Genomic DNA, 10,075 nt, shown 5'->3' with positions numbered 1-10,075 from the left:
TGCCGCCCCCCACGGCTTGCCGCACCAGGCATGCGCTTGTGCCTGGAGCTGCCCCCGCTTGCCTGGCAACCATAGGTGCCCTGGGGGAAAAAATGAGCCACCCAGCGAACTGTCCTCAATAATGGGTAGCTATGGCCTATCACTGATGGGTAAGTCAGTACATTCTCATGATAGCAGATTCATCACAGATCACTCCAGTAATATTCTTGCTACTACAATATTGTACTGACTCATTACATCAGCTCTCTGGTTCCTGAGGTTTCCTTTTATTCATAATGGAAGAGGAATGAACTAATAATTACGTGTACTAGAAATGGCTGAAAGTAGCATGGCTAATAACTAACCCCTCATTACTGAATTACAAAGGACTAAACTTCATAGGGCTGGTCAAGATTTACCAGGCCTGGCATCAACAATTTTTTTAAAATGTGCCTCATCTTGAAAGAAAGAAAAAAAAAAAAGAAAAAGAAAAAGAAATGCTTATGACTCCACCGTTCTTTTTAAACAGAGGGGATGTTGCTTTGAATTTCACTGAAAATCCTTAGTCTTTCTCCCACAATCTAAATACATGCTACATGAGATGATACATTGAGAGCTTGATATTTTCCGGTGTCAGTAGAACTGGCAAGAATCTAAGAAGAGGAAGATACAGATGAGAATTGTGCAGACTGTTGCATTTAGATCCCTCCTAGAAACAATAGTGCTTGGATTAAAACCAAAGTCCAACATTGTAATTAACATTTATTAGAAACAAAGCTAATGGACTAGACCCTTACCCGATGTAAACTGGTGTAGCTTCTTTGGTGCTGTGTCACAGCTGAGTATGTGACCCAAATTATTCTGTAATATACACCAAAATTGCCATAGTGGCTCAGACTCATGGTCCATCTACTCCAGTATCCTGCTTCCAACAAGGGGCAGCAGCAGATGCTTCAGCGGACGATACAGTATCCTACAGCAGGCAGATGTGGTACAAACTGCCTGCCATAAAGGTCTCATCCTAATTCCTAATAGTCAGAGATTGTTTTAAACCTTGAAGCATGAAGTTAATCCCCAATCTATTTTGTTTAGACACAGAAGTGGTTCTGTGCCTAATTAATTTGTTAGGACAATAGGAGACTGGAGGAAATATTACCTGTGCAAAGCAAGTAACACTTTCTCTGAGGAGAATGTTAGTCTCATCATTAGAGTCAATAAGCAAGACCAACGACTATGTTATACTGCTTTTACGTTGGTGTAATTTTAGAATTAAAACCAGGACCTGTGACTTTTCCCCATTTGATCTTATCCATTATCAAACCCACCTTTTTCATTAGGCATGAATGCAAATGGGTAGAATATGGGAGTAAGAAGAACTTGAAAACATGATGGCTTGTTATTCCTGAAGCTTGGCAAAGAGATAGTATTATATCAGCAGGAAGGAACATTTTGACATAATTAAATTTATTGACTATTTTCACCAAGAGAAAAATCTGTGGACAAAATGGATTATACAATTTTACAATCCCTCTTTAACTATGTAGCTTTCCCTCAGAGTATTTCAGTTTAATGGAAATTTCAGGGCACACAGTCTTGGAAACATGATCATGCAAGTACTCTGCTCAGACTTGCCTATCAAATTTTGGGATTAGGAAAAAAAAAACGTTAGCAATGCTAAAAAGAATGATTTCCATTGAGGAAGATACAGCTGAGAGTTCCACAAGCATCAGCTTTGCATCTGGATCCAGCTCTGAAGGAGTTTACTATGTTCCCCTGCCTCAAATGTTTCTCCTTCTGTCACGATGGGTTTATGGAATGGCATGCCACTATATTTTGCAGTATTGATTAAATGATTTATGTATCTATTTTTGGTGGTCGTTTCTCATGCAACAAACATACACTCATTTGTTTTCATATAGACACATAACGGACTCAAGTTTAATTAAAAAAATCACAAGTGCTTTTCACCTAAGTACCCACATCAGTGTTGAGGGAGGCAAGCCAAAACAGCTAGACATGTCAATGCATTCAATGTACTGCTCTCTTGAGTCATGTAGTCATGCAAGTAGATCACAAAATATATTAGCATGCCAGAGAGTGAAAGCCTGAGCCAAAGTCCACTGAACTCAATAGGAATCTTTCCATTAACATAAATGGGCTTTGAAACAGGCTGTAAGTCCACTGTACGCCACTGACTTTCAATAAAGTCATGGGTCACGATACCATTTAATGTGTTATAACACATGGCGACCAGGATATTGTTTTGTTTAATGACTATCATCTATTTTCTTGTGTGGTACCATCATTCTCTTGTTTGCTCTTTGAAATTTCTTCAAATCAGGCTTTTATATGTATACCTTCCAGTTTTTCCTTAATTCATGCTGGTGAGCCACCATATTTCCATTTATTTAAACATTAGAGTGATCCCTTATAAGCCCAGAGAGGTGACTAAATAAGGTTTAGAGGGGGGGGAAGTGAGTTGTACCAATGTAATTTATTAGCTTTCCCCACGGACAGTTTCTTAGATCATTTTTCTTGGCTCCCAAGTTATTTTCAAAACTAACTCATCCCATAGTGTTTTAGGTATATTTCTCAAAGTGAAACAACAAAGCTGTTGATTGCATCTCTTGAGGCAAACTTTCCATTCAATTCTCCATAACTTTGGAAACAGTTCATTTTAAAAGCACTCAGAACATTAAGTATCATAACACCTAGCTACTTTTATTACTGCTAGAATACATTTGCATTTTCTAAAGGATGCACAGGAAGCACATGTACTAAATGTATTAAAATATTGGGGTTTGGTCACACTGCTTTGAGAAGGTATCCTGAATTTATTGTACTGTCTTGGTGGGAGAGATAGGATCCAGTCACCACTTTCCAAACTGAAGACTTAAAGAAAGTAAACTTGAACTCCATCACTTTAACAGCACTCAATATTTAGAACATACTGAGAGGAATTTGAATTAAAAGCCCAACAGCCAGACCTACATGGAAGACACTAGCTTACTTCACTTTTTCTTTAAAAAACAAAAAGACCAAATTAGATTGGGACTAGAGTTTAAATTCAGGTTCAATGGCACTGAAATCTTACAAGCTGTTCTCACATGCTTTTGGCCCACCAGGCAGACATTTCGTAAGATCAGCTGATTTTTGTCAAAAGTTTTGCCATGTTGGACGGAGTCTGAACAGAATCTGGAAAAGAGACCTCTTCTGTTCTGGTTTTGGCTCTGACCAGGGGTCAAAATTTTAGGGTTGGATTTGGAGATGAAGATTTGAGTCGGTCTTGCCAACCCACTGGTGAAGTTAAGTGTGATGGGGCAGTCAATACAAGGTTCCCATTCTCTGGAGTCTAAAAACATACATTTATTGATAACAATGAGCTGTTCCAGTCATTTTTCTCCATATATCTACAGCCAGAAGAAACAGACTCTATACAAACAAACAGAAACATGAAGAGCTAGTTTGCACCTGTTTGTCCCAGTCCTTCCTTGGGTGGTTGTGCAGCCAAGGGTCAGGGATGCGGGGGAGAAGAGGGGAGTACTGGAGACATTCTGCCTCTCTTATCCTCTCCCTCGAATCCCTGACCTGTACTGGCTGGTTCCCCTCCAGGAAAAGGGGAAGGAAAGCAGACAGCCTCCTGTGTCTGAGCACCAACTATGTTTTAACTTTAGAAGAATGGTTATTGGCCCAGAATGATAATTTATTTACTACACAGAATTCTTCATGGAAACACAGAGTTTTCCAGTCAAAGGGAGGTCCTACCCCACCCACCCCACTCCTCACATGACTCTTTAGGATATATCTACACCAGGGGTCAGGAACCTTTCAGAAGTGGTGTGCCGAGTCTTCATTTATTCACTCTAATGTAAGGTTTTGCGTGCCAGTAATACATTTTAACGTTTTTAGAAGGTCTCATTCTATAAGTCTATAATATATAATGAAACTATTGTTATATGTAAAGTAAATAAGGTTTTTTAAATGTTTAAGAAGCTTCATTTAAAATTAAATTAAAATGCAGAGCCCCCTGGACCGGTGCCAGGACCTGGGCAGTGTGAGTGCCACTGAAAATCAGCTCGCGTGCTGCCTTCGGCACGCGTGCCATAGGTTGCCTATCCCTGATCTACACCTTTAGGACTTGAACCGGTTATCACTAAAGTCAGTGTCAAAATTCCCTGCAAGGAGGTAGAGTTCCCACCCTACTTTCAACAGAGTATATGTTCACCATGACTTGTCCACCCTTACTCTATTCCTCAGGTTTGGCTTTGTTGTTTACTGATATTAAATACCACCATACATACCAGCCTAAGCCTTCCCCTCAAATGTCATTGCTCTTAAGTTTTTCCCTGTAGGACCTCCTCTATCTCAGCCCCAAGTCCTCTCTGCTTCGGAGTGGGACCCATCAATCACTTTTAGTTCTTGGTTAGCATTACTGAGATCCGCCTGCTGGCGTGACTCAGCTAAGCTACTTCTGCATCTCTATGTAGACTTAATGCACCTGACATCAGAATAGGCATGCAGAATGCTCTTGCTGAGTCAATCAGGGCCCTATAATCTGCCACCCTGTTATATCCCCTGTGGCTTCAATGGCAGGATCAGAAGTTAGGGCGAAATGGGACAGGTGATAGAGTGTTGCATTGACATTTATCCCCAACATCACCTGATTATTAGGTAATAATATCTGCTTCATCCATTCAAATGACAAAAAAATAGTGTAGTTTCTGCATTTGGAAATGAAGAACATACATTGTTACAGATAGTCTCAGTGTTGAGCTCCTTAGTAATTGCTAGCGCACATACTGACAGTGTTATGATTCATTTCAGATTGCTTGGTTAAAGCAGGTCATTTATTGGCAGAGGGCAGAAAAAGCAATTTCTTAACATCCCACCATATGGAAAGCAGTCAGGAATAAAATAATGAGGCAACATCTCTCTACAGTAAATTCTGTTGCAAACAACTTCAGAGCACCCGCTTATGGGTCAGGCAAGGCTACTAGAATGATGAATTTCAGCAGATGGTGGTTTGTCCAAAAGATTCAACCTATTTTCCCTTGGCAAATCCTCTTAGACTAGTTATTTTGAAAACGGTCAGGTCAACTTTTTAAAGAGTGGCCAGTTATTTTGGACGCTCAATTTGAGAAGTGTTAAATCATTTTCAGATGGTGGGACTTCAGCACTGTCTGAAAAATCAGGCCCCTTTAGGGTGTGTCAAGATGGGCACCCCAAAACCAAGTCATCCCAAATCTCTAGTTACTTCTCAAAATGTATGCCCTAACTGCAAGGGAGGAGACTACAGGAAGTGTGGTCTATAGACCATCTTCTGGTCCACTGCTGTCAATGGAAGTTTTACCACTGACTAACAGGAGCTAGATCAGGTGCTAATTGGATAATTTAAAGGTGATTGTTTAATTTAAGTAATCAAGAACTATCTTCATTTACACTAAGGTCCCTTTACATCATTCTGCTAGTGCAAAGGGTCTTACAGTAGGTGATATGCATATGATTGACGTAAAGGCCACTTTATACTGCCAGAGTAATGTAAAGAGGCTTTAGTGTAAATAAGAAACAGGCCCCAAGTGTGGCGGTGGAGGTGGCGAAGGGAGATAGAGGAATTTAATTAGGCCTGGCCTGACTTCATGTTGTGTACTCATGCAAATACATCCTTATTTAAATTCCTCTAAATTTTTAATAATTGGGGGAGTAAATGAGCACTAGGTTATATTGTTCAAAAGCGATGGAAGTAATTAAGCTTCAGTTAATAAAATCATCAAGGAGAGGGAAGCATTAATGACTGCTGCTCCTTTTCTGTGAGGGAAGGAGGATGCGCCCGTACATTGGTGCTCAAGTACCACTGTGATGAGCGCAATATAAAAATATAACTGCTAAGATAAGTAGCAGACCACAGGTTGAAAACCTCAGATTTAAGACCCGAAGCTACAATAATATTCAGATAAAGCTACTAGGAAATTGTAACATGTCTGGCTGGTGAGGGCAGAAACATTTAAAAGAATTTTCCATCATCCAAGATGGAAAGGGTGTACATTAAATTATTTTCAAATGTAGAGCTGGTTGAATACTGGCCAGCAGTGTTTGAGAACATGTTTGAATTCTTAATGACTGTTCATTTTGGTCATGCTTGTGCCCCTCTTTATTCTATAAATTTACAAATGGTTTAGGAAATGGTTAATATTTATACAAACACTTTGTTTGTACATGAACAAATTTATTCCTTTTTATCTATTTAGGAGAATAAGATGGAGAATATTTTATTGCCCTTATACAAATCCATGGTACGCCCACATCTTGAATACTGCATACAGATGTGGTCTCCTCATCTAAAAAAAAAAAAAGATATACTGGCATTAGAAAAGATTCAGAGAAGGGCAACTAAAATGATTAGGGGTTTGGAACGGGTCCCATATGAGGAGAGATTTTCAGCTTGGAAAAGAGGAGACTAAGGGGGGATATGATAGAGGTATATAAAATCATGAGTGGTGTGGAGATAGCGAATAAGGAAAAGTTTTTTACTTGTTCCCATAACATAAGAACTTGGGGCCACCAAGTGAAATTAATGGGAAGCAGGTTTAAAATAAATAAAAGGAAGTTCTTCGTCACACAGCGCACAGTCATCCTGTGGAACTCCTTGCATGAGGAGGTTGTGAAGGCTTGGACTATAACAGGGTTTAAAAGAGAACTAGATAAATTCATGGAGGTTAAGTCCATTAATGGTTATTAGCCAGGATGGGTAAGGAATGGTGTCCCTAGCCTCTGTTTGTCAGAGGGTGGAGATGGATGTTATGTTATGTTATGTTCTTATGTACTTCGAGCTTGTCAGCAATTTGGGGACAGGGACGGGCTTTTTGTTCTGTATTTGTACAGCACCTAACAAAGTGGGGCCCTAGTCCAAGGCTGGGGATCCTAGGCAGCACCTCAGTACAAGTCATAATGCTATTAATGAACAAGAGAGTGTTCACTATTGACCTTTTGCTTTTCATTTTCACTAAGACAGTTGTCATTCTCCTATTTAAAAAAAAAAAAAAAGTTGCCATCCAGCCAAGAAGTAGAAATAATACCATGTGACTCAAGCGATATATCAGTACAATAATAATTCACAATTAAAGTGAGGCTAGATATGATGGAAAATGCAGAACCAGCACATTAAGAAAAGGATTATTTTCTTCATTGCAGTGATGGAATCCCTCCAATGCCACAAAAACTGTGCTATCAATCTCTCTATGTAGATATTAACAGGTGCTCAGGTACCATTCTGTGAGGATAGTGCAAGAACCCAAACAGAACTGAATTCAAACCCCAGTAGTAGCAAAATATTTCTTTTTTATATTATCTAGAGGTTGTGTGGCTCTGTGGCCTATTTATTATTTCAGTTAGAGATGATGGATGACAGTAATGGATATTTACATTTATGCCAAAGACACTGGACATCTGATGAAAAGCAGAAAATGATTATAACTAAAAAGGTCAACTGGCCTAGTGGTCAATGGGAAGGTTAACGAAAAGAGACAAAGCAAAAATTCAGACCTACTCCCAAGCTTAGGAGTAAAAATGCAGCTCTCTTCCATTGGACATTAACTGCAAAGGAAATCAACATGCAAAAAGCCCAATGCAGAAGGATGCCATAAGTCTTCTTTAGTTTGATAGAAGAGTCAGGGACTATTGATGAAGAAGGAATTCTCTTGTCTTTTCAGGATTATACAGTGAGATGGCCAGCAGCTCCACCTTTACTGACTGCAGTTGCCATACTGGGACATAGTTCCCTCAGATACCATTAAGACCTACAAGAGTGCAAAGTGGATAATAGACTGCCAGTGGAAGTACATGACGGCCTTTGAGAAGTCTTGTTGCCAAGTAGCACTCAAATGGTTCCCAGATAAAGTATATAACAAGCCAAACCCCCTGCAACGGCCACGAAGGCATGCACCATTGTGGCTAAGTCCATGTCTGAAATAGAGAGCTCAACGTCTAATATTTTTTAAGTAACACAGCCACCATTTGACCACTGTTAAAACCTGGACTTCAGCCCATGGTGAAAAATGGCCCGTAACATTTTGCAATATATCAACTTTCCCTAGGCATGCCCCATTAATCAACAAGAATTGATTAACAAGTGAGATCCTCCAGCTTTTCTCTCCAACTAGTAAGACCACCTTGTCTGGGTTCAACTTTAACCCACTTTTTCGCACTTGCACAGCTATCCGATGCACAACCCTACATTTTATGAACAGTTCAAAGCATTTAAAAACTAAATAATGAAGCTAAATATAAAACAAGCAAAAAAACATTTGTTGCAGAGAACAAGCGGTACCTGAATTATGAGAAGAGGTTTTAAATGATTTCTTAAAAAAAAAAAAAAAAGCTTTTATAAAAATTAAATGTTGATATTTATGCTCCTAATATGTTGAAGAAACATCAATACATTTGGCATAGATGTGACCATTAAGAAAATGCACTAAGACCATGACATACATCAATGTTCCGTGTGATAAATGTCAATAATAAATTCTCTGTATTTCTGGCTGAATGGCTTGGCACATGTTGCACGGCTAGTGCATCAGGCATGCTATTTTCTCTTGCATGGTATAAGAGATCAAGCTCAGAGGCCAATGGCCAGATTCTGATGTCAATTCCAGAATCATATGATGGAATAACTCTGCGGACTGCAGAGTTACTGTGGATATGCATCAGAATGCTTGAGATCAATATCTGTCCTTACAAGTGCATCAAGGGATGATTTTCCTTCACTTGACGTGCAAAGCGAAAGGGGTCATGCTAGGAGCAATGGTCTCCTGAGGGAAGGCAAGAGCAAAAAAACAACAATGGGGAAGTGTTCAATCTTGTAGCATTAAGGCGGCACTTCAATTTGCTTAGCACTAGTTGTCACAGTGTATGAGCTGGCATTGTTGCCATTGCTTATCCAAACAGATGCAGCTTATTTTGTGAAAAATAAGGATTCTCACAGCACCATGGACCCCATTCTGTATTCTGAGAAATCTATTATTTCTATGAGAAGAAATATCTATCTAAAGTATATTGGATAAAAGTAATGGCTCAGGTTCCAGGATTCCTCTCTCACTTGTATTAAGCAATGATTGTCTGTCCAGTGATGATGTCTCTGAATAGCTAAGAGTCAAAGGCTGTTCTTTAACAACTTGGGATCTGGAATTAAAATCAAGTTTAATATGGAATGCGGGAAGTTCGTTTGCTGGATTGGTTGGGGGAGGCTGTCCAATTTACAGTGGGACACACACTTCATCCTGCCCCTGCATGTGCAGAAAGACCCAATAGACAATGGTGGATCCATTGGCTGAATGCTGTACAAAGAGTAGATACAAAAGGACATTGTGAGGGAGCTGTGGTGATGGACCTTCTGTGATTGTACACATGCCATATACCCAGAAGTTTGATGGGCACAGACTCAGATTTACATTTTGGTTTAGACTCTCCGTGACCTTAATGAATTGGACCTCAGATACCTCTCTGAACTCCTGGGTCCCACTGTGCCCTCCTGGCCCCTGAGGTAGAAGGGGTTGAGATGGATGGAGTGGTATATTCTGCAGCCCCAGGGCTGGGGACTGGCTCTGCCTTTTCACTAGAGGAAGACCATGACATTGACCTCTTTTAGAGCAGGTTTAAAAACCTTTTTATTTATAGAGGTTTTTAGCCTGCCTCATTGGTTTTAATCTGTGGCTTTATGCTATTTTCATTCATTTATTCTTCTAACAGTTGGACGCATTTTACCTGTATTTGTTTTATTGCAGAGCACCCAGGATGGTTTAGCAGATATGTAAATTATTGGAATATAAATAAAATTATGACATTTTGATTTTGCTCATTATAACAAAAGGGGACATTTGCAAAATTCAGATCCAGATGTGCATTTGGATTCAACTAACCCTTCAAATTTGTCTATTGTAGATAGCCTCTGGGTTTGATTCAGGGCTCTGATTATTACTGTTATTAATTATATACTATTATTTAAACCACAGAAACAGTAATGAAATATTTAATTTGCCATGCATTGTGTTTTAAAATATTGAGAGAAATTAATGGTTTAAAAGCAGCGACTGAATTTAATCTT

The sequence above is a fragment of the Malaclemys terrapin genome, chromosome 7 (assembly GCF_027887155.1).
Source record: "Malaclemys terrapin pileata isolate rMalTer1 chromosome 7, rMalTer1.hap1, whole genome shotgun sequence".
NCBI lineage: Eukaryota > Metazoa > Chordata > Testudines > Emydidae > Malaclemys > Malaclemys terrapin.
This window is presented reverse-complemented; position numbering follows the sequence as displayed.